This window comes from Macaca nemestrina, chromosome X (assembly GCF_043159975.1).
Source record: "Macaca nemestrina isolate mMacNem1 chromosome X, mMacNem.hap1, whole genome shotgun sequence".
NCBI classification, from domain to species: Eukaryota; Metazoa; Chordata; class Mammalia; order Primates; family Cercopithecidae; genus Macaca; species Macaca nemestrina.
Genome location: NC_092145.1, coordinates 81,405,590 through 81,426,439, shown reverse-complemented (window position 1 = coordinate 81,426,439; position 20,850 = coordinate 81,405,590). Strand labels below are relative to the sequence as shown.

Sequence of the window (20,850 nt, the reverse complement as noted above, 5' to 3'; positions counted from 1 at the left end):
CCAATTAAAATAACTAGAGAAGCAAGCACAAACAAATTCAAAAGCTATCAGAAGGCATGAAATAACTAAGATCAGGGCAGAACTGAAGTACACAGAAACATGAAAAAGCCTTCAAAAAATCAATGAATCCAGGATCTGCTTTTTTGAAAAGATCAACAAAATTGATAGACCGCTAGCAATACTAATAAGAAGAAAAGAGAGAAGAATCAGATAGACGTAATAAAAAGTGATAAAGGCGATATCACCACTGATCCCACAGAAATACAAACTACCATCAGAGAATACTACAAACAACTCTACGCAAATAAACTAGAAAATCTAGAAGAACTGGGTAAATTCCTGGACACATACACCCTCCCAAGACTAAACCAGGAAGAAGTTGAATCTCTGAATAGACCAGTAGCAGGCTCTTAAATTGAGGCAATAATTAACAGCCTACCAACAAAAAAAGTCCAGGACCAGATGGATTCACAGATGAATTCTATCAGAGGTACAAAGAGGAGCTGGTACCATTCCTTCTGAAACTATTCCAATCAATAGAAAAAAAGGGAATCCTCCCTAACTCATTTTATGAGGCCAGATCATCCTGATACCAAAGCCTGGCAGAGACACAACAAAGAAAAGAGAATTTTAGACCAATATCCCTGATGAACATCGACATGAAATCCTCAGTAAAATACTGGCAAACCAAATCCAGCAGCACATCAAAAAGCTTATCCACCACAATCAAGTGGGCTTTATCCCTGGGATGCAAGGCTGGTTCAACATATGCAAATCAATAAACACAATCCATCACATAAACAGAACCAATGAAAAAAACCACATGATTATCTCAATAGATGCAGAAAAGGCCTTTGACAAAATTCAACAGCACTTCATGCTAAAAACTCTCAATAAACTAGGTATTGATGGAATGTATCTCAAAATAATAAGAGCTATTTATGACAAACCCACAGCCAATATCATATTGAATGGGCAAAAACTGGAAGCATTCCCTTTGAAAACTGGCACAAGACAGGGATGCCTTCTCTCACCACTCCTATTCAACAGAGTGTTGGAAGTTTTGACCAGGGTAATCAGGCAAGAGAAAGAAATAAAGGGTATTCAATTAGGAGGAAATCAAATTGTCACTGTTTTCAGATTACATGATTGTATATTTAGAAAACCCCATCATCTCAGCCCAATATGTCCTTAAGCTGATAAGCAACTTCAGCAAAGTCTCAGGATATAAAATCAATGTGCAAAAATCACAAGCATTCTTATACACCAATAACAGACAAACAGACAGCCAAATCATGAGTGAACTCCCATTCACAATTGCTTCAAAGAGAATAAAATACCTAGGAATCCAACTTACAAGGGATGTGAAGGACCTCTTCAAGGAGAACTACAAAACACTGCTCAACAAAATAAAAGAGGACACAAATAAACGGAAGAACATTCCATGCTCATGGATATGAAGAATCAATATTGTGAAAATGGCCATACTTCCCAAGGTAATTTATAAATTCAATGCCATTCCCAACAAGCTGCCAATGACTTTCTTCACAGAATTGGAAAAAACCACTCTAAAATTCATATGTAACCAAAGAAGAGCCCGCATTGCTAAGACAATCCTTGCCTTAATTATACATTTCAGAATGAAGGAAATATAGAAATGACCACTTAGTCATTTCTATATTTCCACTTAATCATTTCTATATTTCTCAATATAGAAATATATAGAATATATTTCTATATGTTTCTCAATATATAGAAATGATTAAGAAAACCACTGACCATGGACTGGTTGTGGCCATTTTACAGAAGCTGCGTACTTGAGTGCTTTTGTGCCCTGAAATGACTCTTAGATGTTTAAGGCCTAACTGTAATACACTTAAATGTTAAGTCTCCACCTCATAGTGAATGTAGGTCATGTGTTATATGCATGCTTGTTAAATATGCATACATTAGGACCACCTTCCTGAATATTAGTAGATACACCTTTACCTGTTAAATATGTGCGTTTAGCCAACCCATTCAGTGTAAAGCTCCTCCCTAAACCCTTCCTCCTTCAAAGTGTCTGTCTTTGGTCTTTGCCAGAGGCTGTGCTTTCCAGCCTGCTGGATGGCCACCTTGCAGATTGCAATCCTTTATAAGTCTCTGTTTCTAAATTTATAGATCTTACGGTTTTTTCTTTCTTTCTTTCTTTCTTTCTTTCTTTCTTTCTTTCTTTCTTTCTTTCTTTCTTTCCTTCTTTCTTTCTTTCTTTCCTTCTTTCTTTCTTTCTTTCTTTCTTTCTTTCTTTCTTTCTTTCTTTCTTTCTTTCTTTCTTTCTTTCTTTCTTTCTTTCTTTCTTTCTTTCTTTCTTTCTTTCTTTCTTTCTTTCTTTCTTTCTTTCTTTCTTTCTTTCTTTCTTCTTTCTTTCTTTCTTTTTCTTTTTACATGAAGACTCTCTCCCTCTTGCCCAGGCTGGAGTGCAGTGGTGCAATCTTAGCTCACTGCAACCTCTGCCTCCCAAGTTCAAACGATTCTCTTGCCCCAGCCTCCCAAGTAGCTGGAACTACATGTGCGTGCCACCACACCCAGCTAATATTTTGTATTTTTAGTAGAGACGGGGTTTCACCATGTTAGCTAGGTTGGTGTCGATCTCCTGACCTCATGATCCTCCCACCTCGGCCTCCTAAATTGCTGAGATTATGGGCGTGAGCCACGGTGCTCAGCCTGATCTTGTGAACTTTTAATTTAACACCTCCAAGTGTACAATCACTGAAGCAGCTGGGGGAAAATGTTGAGTAAACTTGATTCTAAAATTGTGGAAATAAAAAATAAAAACAGCATGAATTAGTTTTTAGTCTAGAATCAAACTACAAAAACATCTGTGTTTATTTTTGAAGACTTAAACCTGCTTTATTCTCTCTTAAACTGTAATATAAAAGGTTCCAGTTTTTAAGACAAACTTCAAACAGTACTGAAAAAAGTTTGTGTCAATGGACAAAAAGAGTCAGTACCTCCGGGCAGGGCGTCAAAGAGAACCACCCAGGTTGAAGGATGGTTTTCCTGTTGCTGGGCCACAAGTGCCTTCCTATTGACCTTCACCTTCTCTAGACCCTTGTTCCGGTAGCTGTGGGTCATCTCCATCTCCTCAATCTTGTCCAGTGCTGTTTATAAACTCTCATTGTACTTTCCCCTTTCCTACTTTGAGTTCATCTTCAACTGTCACTAATTTGCTTATTGGCATCTCTCTGTATTTTGATGAACTGCAAGTCTGAGTCTTTCTGCAACTCCACCAGGTCACCTGCTGTACCATCATCCCTGGAGGACTCCTGCTATTCTTTCTCTTACTGCAACTTCAGTTTCCTAAACTGTGATGGTAGCTCTTCCTTTTCTCCAGCAGGTTTTTGTAGCTTTATGTGGCCCCTTTCCTGCTGACTCCAAGACCTGAGCAGCTTCCTGAGACACAACAGTGATGGCTTCAACCACTGATTCGTGATTGACATTACCACTGCAAGTGCCATTGGGGATTATAACTAAGCCATGTTTACAATAAGTTCATCCCTTTGTCAAAAAGCTTAAGTTTATCCATTGTATGCTGCAGTGCACTACACATATGTTTCTGTCTTTCTATCTTCTTTGATCATTCTTCATTATCTCTATAAAATTCCATCATCTGTTCCTCCTGTTCTTCAATAAAAAGCTTGAGGGTATCTATCTGGTGGGCTAAATTGTTCTTGTTGTATAACTATGCACTGGAAACCATGGTTTTCTTACATTTCTCTTTCACTTTAGACAAAGACAAGTCACTCAGTTAGGTATCTGGACCTATTAAGCTGCTGGTGTTCCCACTTCCTTACCTGGATCAATTTCCACTTAGGGTGTTTGTTGCAGAGCAGAATTTCAAGATAAAGGCCTTGCATAATTTTTAGCACACTGTTTGTCAGATTTTTCATCCAACTCTTTTCATTGTTCCAGTTTGCTCATGTGTATATCTCTTGCTTTTGCCCAGGCAACTCATTTTACTGTCAGCCTTGCCTCTGCCTTTTTGGCATGTTACTCAAAGCTTCATCTTCTGCAGAAAATCAGGCTTTCATTGATGTTTTCCTTCCAGAACCAGAAGTTTCTATCTTGTTTCTTTTCTTTTTCTGAAGTCTTCTGGTAGAATATTAAATTTATACTTAAACTAGGTTCTGGGCATTATGAAATAGGTATCCATATTTTCCCAATTAATTAATTTCTCCAAATAACTAGCCCTAATACAAAGTTGGAGGTTCATTTTTTCCCTTAGGGTATGCATTTATGATTTGTAAATAGATACTGAGTATTAAAGGAAAATATAATTTGTTCTCCAAGTTTATATTATTGCTATGTTTACAATTTTTTAACAAAACCACAAATAGTTCATCAACATAGAAATGATTAAGGCACCATGGTTATTAAAAATTATAAAGTAAGGCTTTATCATGTGCACATTCTGGATTAGAAAATTACTGAGACGAGACATCTTTCCATTACCTTGCTTTATTAATGAGGACTCTGGGATCTGTCTCCCATCTTGTTTTTCAATAACCTTTTAACTCTGAAAGTAATTTCACTCTATGACACTGGACATAGGCTGTGATTGAGATGGGACCATCGAAGTGTCAGCTTGTAACAAGGCTCACCTGCAGGGGAAGGGGCAAAAGATCAAGGAATAAGGGCAAGGGGCCAGGGGCAAGGCTGGGGGCCAAGCATGCAGTGAGTAAATTCAGTCCCTCCAGGTAGGCTGGGCTAGAAGTGGCAGCTGCTGGCAACAGCTGGTGGTCAGTCAGTCATGTTGGTGTCCCCTCAGATCCCTAGCTGAGTCAACAGAAACTGCCCCCAGAGGACCTGCAGCCAAAGTGTCAGGTGGAGGAGGTGAAGGAGGGGCAAGAGGTATCCTGTTTACAATGGCTTTGGATATATATTCAGAAGTGGGGTTCCTGGACCATGTGGTAGTTTTGGTTTTACTTTTTTGATAAATTTCCATTCTGTTTCCCATGGTGTCTTCACCAATTGTATTCCCACCAACATTGTACAAGAGTTTGCTTTTTTTTTTTTTTATTGAATATTGTTTTATTATGTTTGTGGCATCATTTGCTGAACAAAGTTTTAATTACTAGTCTTTACATTATGGTTTTGTGTTTAAAAAATTCTTTATTATTCAGCCATCAGATAGATATTTATTTTCTTTTTTTTATTATATAACTTTATTTATTTATTTATTTATTATTATACTTTAAGTTCTAGGGTACATGTGCATAACATGCAGGTTTGTTACATATGTATACTTGTGCCATGTTGGTGTGCTGCACCCATCAACTCGTCAGCACCCATCAACTCGTCATTTACATCAGGTATAACTCCCAATGCAATCCCTCCCCCCTCTCCCCTCCCCATGATAGGCCCCGGTGTGTGATGTCCCCCTTCCCGAGTCCAAGTGATCTCATTGTTCAGTTCCCACCTATGAGTGAGACATGCGGTGTTTGGTTTTCTGTTCTTGTGATAGTTTTCACATCTTTGCCAACATTTTTTATCTTTTATTTTTGGATAAAGGCCATCCTAAGAGATGTGAGGTAACATCTCATTGTGATTTTGATTTTCATTTCTCTGAAGATTAGGGTTGTTGAATATCTTTTCATGTATCTCTTGGCTATTGGTATATCTTATTTGGAGCAATGTATCTTCATTTCCTTTGCCCACTTTTTAATAGAATATTTTTGTGTGTATGTGTGCTTGACTTGGAAGTTTCTCTTTTATTTTGGATATTAACTCTTTATCAGATAATATATTGTTTACAAATAACTTTTCTCATTTGCAGATTGCCTTTTCATTTTGTTGGTTGCTTGTTTTGCAGAAGTTTTTTAGACTGACATATTCCTACTTGTCTATTTTTGTTTTTGTTGTGTGTGCTTTTGATGCATTATTCAAGACATCATTGCCAAGACCAATGCCCAGAAGATTTTTCTCTATCTTGTTTCTAGGAGTTTTACAGTTCCAAGCCTTACATTTAAGTTTTTTATTACTTTAGAATTTATTTTTGTGTGTGGTGTGGGATAATGGTCCAAGTTCATTCTTTTGCATATGGATATCCAGTTGTTTCAACATCTTTTATTGAAGAGACTATCATTTCTCCATTGTGTATTCTTGGCATCAGTTGATCATGTTTTTGTGGGTTTATTTCTGGGTTCTCTAGTTTGTTCCATTCATCTGTGTTTTTATTTTTACATTAGCATTATACTGTTTGGATTATTGTACCTTTATAACATATATTAAAATCCAGAGGTATGATGCTTCCAGCTTTATTCTTGCTCAAAATTGCTTCGGTTATATGCAGCCAAAATATTTTGTGGTCTTTTGTGGTTCCATATAAATTTTAATTCTTTTCTATTTATGAAAAAAACATTATTGGAATTTTTGATAGGATTGCATTAAGTTTGTAGACTACTTTGACTAGTACTGTCATCTTAATATTAAGTCTTACAATGCATGAATATACAATATCTTTTCATTTGTTTAAGTCTTTTTACATTTCTTTTGACAATGTTTTATAGTTTCCATTGTACATTTCTTTTGCCTTCCTGGTTAAGTTAACTTCTAACTATTTTATTCTACTTGATGTTATTGTGAATAAAATATATTTTTAAAAATTTTCTTTCAGAATCTTTCGTTGCTAGTGTATAGAAATGTAATTGAATTTTTTTGTTGATATTGTAGCCTGCCTGTTTATTGAATTGCCCTACTAGTTCTAACAGGTTTTTCTTTTTAAAATCTTTGTTTTCTACATAAAAAAACATATCATCTGAGGAGGCAGAGTAAGATAGCAGAGTAGAAGGCTCCCCTAATTGTCCCCCAATGCAAAGACATGAATTCAACAACTATCTACACAAAACAAGACCTTCATAAGAGCAAAAAAATTAGATACTTGCAGTAACTGGATTTAACTTTATATTGCTGAAAGAGGCTCTGAAGACGTAGAAAAAGCAGACCTGCATCACCAACACCACCCCTCTCCCATCCTCCAGCAGTGGTGATGTGGCACAAAGAATCTGAGCTGTTGGAGGAGGGAGAGTGCAGCAATTCTTAGACATTGCGTTGAACTCGGTGCTGCTCTGTTATAGCAGAAAGCAAAAACAGAACTAATTCAGCTGACACCTGCTCAATGAAGAGAGCATTTAAAACATCTCTAGTGGTTGGAGCTTGAGTTTCCACAAGCCTCACCACTGCAGGGTAAAGTACTCTGGGTCCCTAAATAAATGTAAAAAGCAGTCTAGGCCACAAGGAATATAAATCCTAGGTGTGTACTAGGGTTGAACTGAGCGCAGAGCCAGGAAACTTGAGGGGAATGCAGCCTACTGAGACACCAGCCAAGACAGCTAGGGAATGCTGATGCTACATCTCTTCTAAACCTAGCATGCAAAACTCATGACTCCAAAAGAGAACCCTTCATTCTGCTTGATGGGAGAAGAAGAATGAGTGGGGAAGATTTTGCCTTGTATATAAGATACCAGCTCAGCCACAACAGGGTAGGGCAAGAGTCAGAGTCATGAGAACCCCATACAAAGTCCTAGCTCCTGGATAGCATTTCTAGACACACTGTAGGCCAGAAGAAAACGTGTTGCCTTAAAAGGAAGGACCAAATTCTGGCAGGACTAATCACTGGCTAACTAAAGAGCCCTTGGGCCTTGAATAACCAGCAGTGATATGCAAAGGGTAACTCATGGGACTTGGGTAAGACCCTTAAACTTGTTGGTATTAAGTAAAATTCAGCACATTCCCACCTGTGATGGTGATGGGAAGAGGGCCCCTCTGTTCGAGAAAAGTAGAGGGAAAAGTGAGAGTCTTTGTCTTGCAACTTATGTACCAACTTGGCCACCGGGTATAGAGCACCAAACAGCATCTTGGGGTCCACAATGCCAGTCCTTGGATCTTGGATGGCATTTTTGAACCTGCCCTGGATCAGAGGGGAGCCCAGTGCTTTGAAGAGTGAGTTCTAGGCCAGGCAGCATTCACCACACACTGACTGAAGTGCCCTTAGGACTTAAGGGAACATTAGCAATAGTCTGGCAGTAATCCCTGTGGGCCTGTAGTGGTGGCCACAGAGTGAGGCTCCACTGACTCTAGAAAAAGAAAGAAAGAGTGAGAAGGACTGTACTTTGTGGATTGAGTCCCAGCTCAGCCACAGTAAGCCAGAGAGCCTTCTAAACATTTTGACTCTGGTCGCTGACTCCTAAATGACACTGCTGGGCCAACTCAGGGACTAGCCTAAAGAGGACACCTTGAAGGAAAAGACACAAGTCTGGCTGGCTTTATAACCTGCTGATTGCAGAGCCACAGGGCTTTGAGTGAACATGGGGAATAGTTAAAACAGGCCTTGAGTGAGACCCAGTGGTGTGCTGGCATCAAGTCTGACCCAGCATAATCCTAGTAGTTGTGGCCACAGGACAGAGAGACAGAGATTCCATTTGTTTGGGGAAATTAAGGGAAGATAACATAAGTCTTTGTTTGGTAATCCAGAGAATTCTCCTAGACCTTGTCTAAGACCATCAAGATGGTACCACTGGTCATCAAGACCCACAGTGTCACTGAACTTAGGGTGCACCCTAATGCAGATACAGCTTAGATCATAACATTTAAGTTTTTTTTCAGATATCTGGAAGGCCTTCAACAAAAGGACAGGCACAAAAAAGCTCAGAGTGTGAACACTAAAATAAACACCTAACTCTTCAATGACCTGTGCAGACAAATGTCTACAAGTATCAAGACCATTGAGAAAAACATGGCAGCACCAAATGAAATAAATACAGTACCAGGGACCAATTCTAGAGAAACAGCGATATGTGACCTTTTAGACAGAGAATATGAAATAGTTGTGTTGAGGAAGCTCAAAGAAATTTAAGATAACACAGAGAAGAAATTCAGAATTCTATCAGATAAATTTAACAAAGCGATCAAAATAATTAATAAGAATTAGACAGAAAATCTGGGAGTGAAAATGCAATTGCTACACTGAAGAATGCATTAGAGTCCTTTAATAGCTCAATGGATGAAGGAGAAGAAAGAGCTAATGAGCCTGAAGAAGGCTATTGGAAAATACACAGCCAGAGGAGACAAAAGAAAAGGGAATTTTAAAAATGAACCATGCCTATAGAATCTAGAAAATAGCCTCAGGATAGCAAATCTAAGAGTTACTTGCCTTAAAAAGGAGATAGAGAAAGAGATAGGGATAGAAGGCGTATTCCAAGTAATAATATTAGAGAACTTTAAAGGCTAGGGAAAGGTATCAATATCCAAGTTCAGGAAGGTTATAGAACACCAAGCAGATTTAAGCCAAAGAAGACTACCTCAAGGCATTTAATAATCAAACTCCCAAAAGTCAAGGATAAAGAAAGGATACCAAAAGCAGCAAAAGAAAACAAGCCAATAACATACAATGGAGCTCCAATACATTTGATAGCAGACTTTTCAATGGAAACTTTACAGGCAAGGAGAAAATGGCATGGTATATTTGAAGTGCCAAAAACAAAGCAAAACAAAACAAAAAAACACCCTCTTACCCTAGAAGAGTATAGTTAGCAAAAATATCCTTCAAACATGAAAGAGAAATAAGGACTTCTCCAGACAAACAAAAGCTGAGGAATTTTATCAACACCAGACCCATTCTATAAAAAATGCTAAAAGAAGTACTTCAATGAGAAAAAAAGGACATGAATAAACAGTAAGAAATAATCTGATTGTACAAAACTCACAGATAATAGCGAGTGCACAGAAACACAAATAATATTATAACACCATAACTGTGGTGTCTAAACAACTCTTAAGTAGAAAGACTAAATGATAAATGAATAAAAATAATAAATACAACTTTTCACAACATAGACAGTACAATAACATATAAAAAATAAAAAAGCTAGGAAATGAAATAAAAAGGTAAAATGTTTATGTTTTCGTTTTGCTTGTTTGTTGGTTTCCTTATACCAACATGTTATTATCAGCTTAAAATAATGGAAAACAAAATAATATTTGCAAGCCTCATGGTAATATCATATATAAAATAAAATTAAAACACAAAAAATTAAGTCATATTACTAGAAGAAATTACTTTTAATAAAGAAAGAAAGGAAGAAAAGAAGGAAGAGAAGACCAAAAATCAACCAGAAAACAAATAGCAAAATAGTAGGAGTAAGTCTTTACTTACCAGTAATAACATTGACTATAAATGGACTAAATTTTTAAAGCAAAAGACAAAGGGTAGCTGATTGGATAAAAAAGCAAGACCCAGTGATCTATTGTCAACAAAAACACCCTATACCTATAAAGACACACATAGACTGAAAATAAAGGGATAGAAAATGATCTCCTATGTCAATGGAAAACAAAAAAGGGGAGGAGTAGTTACATGAGAGAAAAAAAAATTAAGACAGAAACTGTAAGAAGAGACAAAGTAGTCACCACATAATGATAAATGCATCAATTTAGCAAGAGGACATAACAATTTTAAATATATATGCACCCAACACTCGAGCAACCAGATATATGAAGCAAATATTAGAGATAAAGAGAAGATAGACTCTAATACAATAATAGCCAAAGAGTTTAACAACCAATTTCAGCATCGAACAGATATTTCAGATGAAAGTCATCAAAGAAACATCAAACAATATGCACTTTAGACCAAAGTGATCTGATAGATATTTGCAGAAAGTTTCATTCAATGGCTGCAGAATACACATTTTTTTCCACAGCATGTGGATTATTCTGAAAGACAGATCATATATTAGGTTACAAAATGAGACTTAGAACATTGAAAAATTCGAAATAATATCAAACATCTTCTCTGACCACAATGAAAACTAGAAATCAATAACAGGAGAAATTTTGGAAACTGTACAAACACGTGGAAATGAAACAATATGCTTCTGAATGACCCGTGGGTCAACGAAAAAATTAAGAATAAACTTGAAAATTTTCTTGACACAAATGATAATGGAAACACAACATACCAAAACCTATGAAATACAGCCAAAACAGGATGAAGAGGAAAATGTATATCAATACATGCCTACATCAAAAAGAAGAGAAACTTCAAATAAAAAACGTGATGATGCATCTTAAAGAACTAGAGAAGCAAGCACAAACCAAACCCATCATTAGTAGAAGAAAAGAAATAATAAATATTAGAGCAGAAATAAATATATTTGAAATTAAAAATACAAAAAATCAATGGAACAAAATGTTGGCTTTCTAAAAATTTTAAAAAAAGACAAAACTTTAATGAGACTAAGAAGAGATAAGATTCAAATAAATAAAATCAGAGATAAAAATGGAGACATTATATCTGATACTGTAGAAATTCAGAGGATCTTTAATGACTATGATGTGCAAATATATACCAATAAGTTGAAAAATCTAGAAGAAATGTACAAATTCCTACACACATGCAACTTATCAAGATTGAACAATAGAGAAATCTAAAACCTGAACAGACAAAAAATGTGCAACTAGATTTAGCATGTTGTGTAAAGCCCACCTGCAAAGAAGAGCTTGGGACCTGATGACTTAACTGCTGAATTCTACCAAACATTTAAAGAACTAATACCAATCTTACTCAAACTATTCTGAGAAATAGAGAAGGGAGGAATACTTTCAAACTCATTCTCTAAGGCAAGTATTACCCTGATACCAAGGCCAGACAATAACACATCCAGGAAACAAAACTACAGGCCAGCCAATATTTCTGATAAATATTGATGCAAAAATCCTCAATAAAATATTAGCAAACCAAATTCAACAACACTTTAAAAAGTTCATTCATCATTACCAAATGGGATTTATTCCAGGAATGCAAGGATTTTTCCACATATGTGAATCAATAAATGTGATACATTATATAAACAGAATGAAGGACAAAAATCCTGTGATTATTTCAATAGATGTCGAGAAAGCATTTAATAAAATTCAATATCCCTTCTTGATAAAAACTCTGAAAAATTGGGCATAGAAGGAACATACCTCAACATAATAAAAGCCACATGCACAAATCCATAGTTAGTATCATAATGAATGCAGAAAAACTGAAATCCAAATTGAAAAGGAAGAAGTCAAATTATCTTTGTTTGTAGATGATGCAACCTTATATTCAAAGAAATCTAAATACTCCACCAAGAAACTCTTAGAATGAATGAACACGTTCAGTAAAGTTGCAAGATGCAAAATAATACAAAAATCAGTAGCACTTGTATATACCAACATTAAAAAATCTGAAAAAGAAATCAAGAAAGCAATCCCATTAGCAATAGTTACAAAAAAATAAAGTATACAGGAATCAACTTACCCAAAGAAGTAAGAGATCTCTGGAACAAAATCTATAAAGCACAGATGAAAGAAATCGAAGAGGACACTAAAAAGTGGAAAGATATTTTATGCTCATGGAATGGAAAAATCAATATTTTAAAATGTTCATACAACCCAAAGCATTAAATCTACAGACTTAATGCAATACCTGTCAAAATACTTATGACATTTTTCACAAAAATAGACAAAGCAATCCTAAAATTCATATCAAACCACAAAGACCCAGAATAGCCAAAGCTATACTAAGCAAAAAGTATGAAACTTGAGGAATTGCATTATCTTACTTCAGATTATACTAAAGCAGTTTAGTAATCATAATGGCATGGTACTTGATATGGTTTGGCTGTGTCCCATGAAAATTGCATCTTGAATTGTAACTCCCACAATTCCCACATGTTTGGGAGGGACCCGGTGGGAGGTCATTGAATCATGGGGTATGGTTCTTTCCCCTGCTATTCTCATGATAGTGAATAAGTCTCATGAGATGTGATGGTTTTATAAAGGAAAGTTTCCCTGCACAAGTTCTCTCCTCTTGTTTCCTGCCATGTGAGACATGCCTTTCACCTTGTGCCATGATTGTGAGGCCTACCCAGCCATGTGAAACTATGAGTCCATTAAACCTCTTTCTTTGTAAATTGCCCAGTCTTAGGTATGTCTGTGTCAGCAGTGTGAAAATGGACTAATACAGTAAATTCATACCAGGAGTGAGGCACTGCTGAAAAGATACCTGAAAATGTGGAAGCGACTTTGATACTGGGTAACGGAGAGGCTAGAACAATTTGGAGGGCTCAGAAGAAGAAAAGAAAATGTGGAAAAGTTTGGAACTCCCTAGAGACTTGTCAATGGCTTTGACCAAAATGCTGATAATGATATGGACAATGAAATCCAGGCTAAGGTGTTCTCAGATGGAGATGAGAAACTTGTGGGAACTGAAGCAAAGGTGACTGTTATTATGTTTTAACAAAGAGACTGGCAGCATTTTCCTTCTGTCCTAGAGATTTGTGAAACTTTGAACTTGAGAGAGATGATTTAGGGTATCTGGCAGAATAAATTTCTAAGCAGCAAAGCAATGAAGAGGTGACCTGGGTACTATTAAAGGCATTCAGTTTTAAAAGGGAAACAGAGCATAATAGTTCGGAAAATTTGCAGCCTGACAATGTGATAGAAAAGAAAATCCCATTTTCTGAGGCGAAATTCAAGCCAGCTGTAGAAATTTGCATAAATAATGAGAAGCCAAATGCTAATCACCAAGACAATGGGGAAAATGTCTCCAGCTCATGCCAGAGACCTTTGCAGCATCCCCTCCCATTACAGACCTGGAGGCCTACAAGAAAAAAAATGGTTTTGTTGGCCAGACCAAGAGTTGCTCTGCTGTTTGAACCCTAGGGCCTTTGTGTCCTGCACCCCAGCTGCTCCAGTCATGACTAAAAGGGGCCAACCTACATCTCAGGCCATGGATTCAGAAGGTGCAAGTCCCAAGCCTTCAACTTTCACATAGTGTTGAGACTCATGGGTGCACAGAAGTCAACAACTGAAGTTTGGAAACCTCTGCCTAGATTTCAGAGGATTATGGAAATGCCTGGATGTTCAGGTAGAAGTTTGCTGTAGGGGTGGAGTGCTCATGTAGAACCTCTGCTAGGGCAGTGCAGAAGGGAAATGTGGTATGGGCACTCCCACACAGAGTCCCCACAGGGGCATTGCTAAGTGGATCTGTGATAAGAGGGCCACCATTCTCCATACCCCAGAATGGTAGATCCACCAACAGCTTGCACTGTGTGCCCTGAAAAGCCACAGACACTCAACATCAGCCTGTGAAAGCCACTGGGAGGGAGGTTGTACCCTGCAAAGCCACAGAGGCAGGACTGCCTAAGACCATGGGAACCCACCTCTTGCATCTGGATGTGAGAGATGGAGTCAAAGGAGATCACTTTGGAGCTTTAAGATTTGACTGCCCCACTGGATTTTGGACTTGCATGGGGCCATTAGGCCCTTTGTTTCGGCCAATTTCTCATTGGAATTTCCATTTGGAATGGGTGTATTTATCCAATGCCTCTACCCTCATTGTATCTAGGAAGTAACTAACTTTCTTTTGATTTTATTGGCACATAGGCAGAAGGGACTTGCCTTATCTCAGATGAGACTTTGGGCTGTGGACTTTTGAGTTAATGCTAAAATGAGTTAAGACTTTGGGGGACTGCTGGGAAGGCATGATTTGTTTTGAATTTTGAGGACATGAGATTTTGGAAAGGCCATGGGCAGAGTGATATGATTTGGCTGTATCCCCAAACAAATCTCATCACAAATTGTAGCTTCCACAATTTCCAAATGTTTGGGAGAGATCCCAATTGAATCATGGGGGTGAATCTTTCCCAAGCTATTCTTGTGATAGTGAATAAGTCTCATGAGATGTCATGGTTTTATAAAGGGAAGTTTCTCTGTACAAATTCTCTTCTCTTGTCTGCTGCCATGTGAGACATGACTTCCACTTTCCATGATGATTGTGAGGCCTACCTAGTCACGTGGAACTATGAGTCCATTAAACCTCTTTATTTTTGTAAATTGCCCAGTCTCAGGTATGTCTTTATCAGCATGAAAATGGACTAATACAGTACTGGCATAAAAAGAAACACACAAACCAGTGCACCAAAATAGAGAATCCAGAAGTCAATCCATACATCTACAGTGAACACATTTTTGACAAAGATTCCACGAACACACATTGGGGAAAGAACAGTTTCCTCAATAAGTGGTGCTGGGAAAACTAGATATTTATACGTGGAATAATAAAACTAGTCTCCTGTGTTTCGCTATATACAAAAATCAAATATAAAACTTCCAACTTTGAAACAACTACAAGAAAACTTTGGGGAAACTCTCCAGGACATTGATCTGGGTGACAATTTATTGAGTAATACTCTATAAGCACAGGCAACCAAAGCAAAAATAGACAAATGGAATTACATCAAGTTAAATGGACATCAAGTTAAATTATATCAAGTTAAATGGACACAGCAAAGGAAAAAATCAACAAAGTGAAGGGGCAATCCACAGAATGGGAGAAAATATTTGCAAACTACCCATCTGACAAGGGATTAATAAGCAGAATATAGAAAGAGCTCAACAACTCTATAGGAAAATCATCTGATTAAAAATGGGCAAAATATTTGCATAGACATTTCTTGAAGAAAGACAAACAAATGAAAAACAGGCATATAAGAAGGTGTTCAACTTCATTGATCATCAGAGAAATGTAAATCAAAACTACAATGAGATCTCATCTCACCCCAGTTAAAATGGCTTTTATCCAAAAGACAGGGAATAACAAATGCTAGTGAGGATGTGGAGAAAAGGAAACCTGTATACACTACCTTATTTACCTGTTGCTAGGAATGTACGTTAGCATAACCACTATGAAAAACAGTTTGGACATTCCTCAAGTACTAAAAATAAAACTAGGATATAATCTAGAACTCCCACTCCTAAGTATATATCCTGAAATAATAAAATCAACATTTCAAAGAGATATCTGCACTCTCATGTTTATTGCAGCATTATTCACAATAGCCAAGGTTTGAAAACAACTTAAGTGTCTGTCAACAGGTGAATGGATAAAGAAAATATCACACTTATACAAAATGGAGCACTATTAAGTCATAAAAAGAATGATGTCCCAGCTGCTCAAAGAATATTGGTGGAGAAATTATTCACTTGGATAAAGTGATTTTAAGCCTTTTATAGAAAGTCTTACAAAGGGCCAAGTGGTGGTAATCTTTATATTTTGCATTGCCTCTGAGCTGATGAGGCTGGTAAGCATGGATTACTAATAATATTAACCACCAATAATACTTTTACAGTCTTGTGCTGGTTAATGTGCAAATCCCTTTACATATATTGACTTATTAAATTATCACACATCTATATGAGGTTGATCCTATTACCCCCTTTTTATAGCTGAGAAACTTAAGCTTTGAGTTTAAGCAATTTACCTGAGGTTCCATAGTGAGTAAGTTGTAAAGTAGGGAAACCAGCCTGGGCAGGTTGAGTACAGAGGGCACACTCTTAGTTGCTGTGCTGGGTAATAAAAATGGTGATTTAAAAATCCCTTAATTTTATAGTTCTTTACAGAGCCCTTCCATACGTACTATAATCACATCCTAATGACCTTGGTAATCAGGGTGACGGTGGCAAGTACTCTAATTCCTGGATGTCTAACACCTGTGGGTTTCTCCTGCGGCTCACTTACAGTCAAGCCAGAGTTACCATTACTTATGTGGGTATCTGCTCTAACTGTAGGCCTTTCATACTCTGGAATATCTCATTTATTGTGTAAATAATAAACATTTCTTACGTATAATCCCATTATGTCTACAATCCTGTGTTTGTTTCCCATGGTAATCTCTTAATACTTACTGAATTGGATTTCTTTTATAGATGATAGTACTGAATGCTAGAGTTAATGAGAGCCAGCAATATTAATTTTCCATGTAAATTATGGGGCTTTGTTTTTTTTAATCCCTTCTTGTATAGGGATTAACCTTATCAACTGCCTATGTACTTATCAAAAGGCTCCAAATTGAGCTGATGAGACAAGCAAGATCAGGGATTGATAAAATTCAGATAACTTTAAAACTGAGTTTTTTTTAATAGATACAATTTCCTTCCTGGTGAGAGTAGTGGTGTTTTCTTTATTGTCATTTCTTACTGGCCAAGTCCTATCAGACATTGTTACGGAAGTACATGATTTCAATTTTCTCTTTAGCCTTAAGGTGTATGTTGCTGGAAGAGTTACAGCAACATACAAGATGCTAATGTAAGTAGGAAAATGGTTAAAAGTAAACAGAAGAAATAAGGAGCAGAACAAATGGGTGAATGGAAAACTGGCAACGTCTGCATCCACTCTCCTCTAGTAATAAAGAGGCTTACCGTGTACTTCCTTCATGCATAAAGAGGTATCTGTGGCACTCTGGATGAGTGCCCAGAACCAACAGCCATTTAAGAGACTGGCTGTCTTCCTGCAGAGTAGCCTGGATAAATCCTCATGATGTCAGGAGCGGTGGCCATTGTTACTCTTTCCCATGGGATGGAACAATGAGAGGCTCAGTAGGCAGAGCATGAACTGAACTTGCTTGGTGGACAAATGATACCTGTGTCCAACTACCGGCAGTGCAACTTACTGTGTGAATTTGGCAGTGTAACTTACTGTGTGAATTATGCAACCTCTCACATGTCAATCTCCTCATCTTTAAAATGTGCCTAAAATAAATGTGATCCAGAGCTGTTGTGAGGAAAAAAAAAAAAAAAAAAAAGAATGATGTCCCATCATTTGCAACAACATGGACAGTACTGGGATGCATTATGCTAAGTAAAATTAACCAGGAACAGAAAGACAAATATATGTTTTCACCTATCTGTAGGAGCTAATAATCAAATAAATTTAACTCATGGAGATAGAAAATAAAGGTATGGTTACCAGAGGCTGGGAAGGGTGGTGGGAGGGCAGGGATAGGTGGTAATAGTTAATGGCCACAAAATAAAATAGTAAGAAAGAATAAATAAGACATAGTATTTTATAGCACAACAGGATGATTTTAGTCAGCAATAATTTAATTGTCCTTTTTAAAATAACTAAAATAGTATAATTGGTTTGTTTGTAACACAGGATAAATATTTGAGGTTTTAGATGCTCAACTTTACATGATGTGATTATTACACATTGTATTCCTGTACCAAAATATCTCATGTACCTCATAAATATACACATCAACCACAGCTTTGGCTGATGAGAGTGGTATTTGCTTCTCTCTCATGCTCTAATCCTCACAGGGTTCTCTTACCCAACTCAACTGTGACAGCCAATTGGGATACTCATGGCCAACTGCATTTAGTCTGTAACACAGACCCAGGCCAACAGAGACACTGCCCGGCTTAATACCAAGCCTCTCTGGCAACTGTCTTCCTGCTCAGGTCCCAAGGGGGGAAACCCAGTTCCTTTGCCAGTGTCTGGAGTTCACACTATATTTATTTCTCAGTTCTGATTGTGGAATCTATCCCCTTCACTACTCAAGCCCTAATTCTCTAATCCCAAGCCCAAGTCTCAAATGCCAAAGACTAGTGCCATCACTAGATTCCTGGACCATGAACAGCTTGTTACGAGCTGGGGTCAAGAATGACATCTTTCAGTAGTTGGCCTTGGTCTGAAGAAGTGTGTGGAACACTACATGGAGCAGTTTATTCTCACAATCTCCTGGCCACTCTCTAAGCTGGTTTAGAAATTATAAGGGTCAGTGTACTCTCCTGTGGCCTGAATTGTACAATTCCCAAGTGGGAAAGTGAACTACAGAAAATAACTCAGTTACCTTCTCCATATCTTAAATTTACTCATAGTTTTCAGCCAGTCCTAGCCACAGGTGCTGCCCATTTTCCTTCTTCATCCAAAATTTGGGCTTTCCTTTTACTTATATGTTGAACTCCCACATTCCCTTTTGGATAATATATTCAAAGTGTAATTGTCTACACATTCTTTTGGTTCTTATAAGTGGATGAGATATGCTGGAAATGTTTCCAGTCAGTAATATTGGAAGAAAAAATGGAATTTTAAATTTCAGTTGCAAAAATTTCTAATTCTAGAATATTTTCGATTAATTTAAAGTAGTATCTATATATTTATTTTAATATTTTATATTTTGTAAGACATATTCATCTTATTTTCTTTTAATTATTTAAACATAATTTTCTTCAGTTTTTTGAACATATTTATATGGCTGATTTTAAATATTTGACTATGTTCAATATCTGGATTCCATTAGGAATGTTTGCTGTTGACTGAATATTTTACTGTATATGTGACATACTTTTCTTTTATATGCATGTCTCATAATTTTTTGTTGAAAACTGGACATTGAGATCATATATTTTAACAACTTTGGTATTGGATCCATTCTACCAGAGGATTTATTGTTGTTGTTTTATTTTTATTCTTGTTGTTTTCTTGATGCTACTTATTTGTTTAGTGATTTTCCTGAACTAATTCTGTGGATCCTGTATTTCTGCAGAGCATAGCCACTGAGTTCCTTGTTAGTTATTTTTAAATAACTAGTTTAAACAATGGATTTATAGGTATCATCCCTATTTTAGTGTAATTTAGTGGTCAATTAGTCTAATATTAGTTATTGACTAATAATTAGTCAATAAGAATTTCCTTGGGATGATATATTTCCCACTCTTTACCAAAGTTATCTTTATTTGAAGGGATGTCTTCAAATTTCAGGCAGTTTACATGTTATTCTGAGCTTTCACTTCCTATTTATGCAGGGCTTCAAGGTCAATCAAGATAAATTACTTGAGCCCTCTCCTTTTACAGGTTTTTTTGTAGGCATACACTCATCTCTGTGCATGCGTGCAGGTTTTCAAATCTTCAAGATTATGTCGGAGCTTTTTGAAGTTCTCTATGGTAGTTTAACTCTTTAGGTCTTTCGTGAAAACTTTCCTCCAAACTATTCTTTGCCTTGTAAATAAAAACGTATCTGAGACAGGTCTCAATTAATTTAGAGGTCTATTTTGCCAAGGTTAAGCATCATAACCTGTGACACATCCTCAGGAGATCCTTAGAACACATGCCCAAGGTAGTTGAATTGTAGCTTCATTTTATACATTTTAGGAAGACAGAAGTTACAGGCAAAAGCACAAACTAATTCATGTAAGGTTTACATTGGTTTGGCCTGGAAGGTAAGACATGTCCAAGAGAGAACTTCCAGACTGTAGGTGGATTTAAAGGTTTCCTATTTGACAATTGGTTTAAAGGGCGAATCCCTGCCTGAAGAGTTGAAATCAGGTTGAATTAAGGTAAGAGGGAATTGTGGAAGCTGAAGTTCTTGTCATATAGATGAAGCCTCCAGGTAGCCACCTTCAGAAAGAACAGTTGTATTTCATAGAGCTTAAAAGGTGCCAGATTATCTGGAAAGACCTAGTAAGGGAAGGAGATTCTGTACAGAATGCAAAATTTCCTGCATAAGAGATAGTTTTGCAGAGCCATTTAAAATATGTCAAAGTAATATATTTTGGGGTAAACTACTTTGATTTCCTTTAGGGCTTGCTATCATCATGTGATGCTATACTAGAGTCAGTTTTAAATTTGTCATCTTACTGTTACAAAGAGTCTGCTCTATCTCTATTTTGATGTTAATGCTGATGAGTTGTGCTTGAACTCCAAAGAGAGGAAAGTATAATGATGCATGTCCAACACCCTCCTTCCTTTTATGGTCTGAACTATATTTTCAGGTTTCTTTGGGTCCCCTTGGCCAAGAAGAGGGTCCACTCAGTCAGTTAGGGGGCTTAGAATTTTACTTTTGGTTTACAGCCTCAACTGAAATGACAGCTCTATGGATCAGTGATGTTGCCAGCTGATTGCTATTGTTTTTGATAGTACCTTGTATATAAAACATCTTTTCTGGTGAGAGTAAGTGTGAGTCAGACCAAATAGTGACAATGCCCTGGGAAAAGATA

At 36.9% G+C, this 20,850-nt stretch overlaps 1 pseudogene; it reads right to left on the bottom strand.

Annotated features, from left to right (window-relative positions):
• Positions 1–18,155, bottom strand: part of LOC105496969 (leucine-rich repeat flightless-interacting protein 2-like) — a 34,854-nt pseudogene extending 16,699 nt beyond the window's left edge.
• Positions 18,156–20,850: the final 2,695 nt, after the last annotated feature.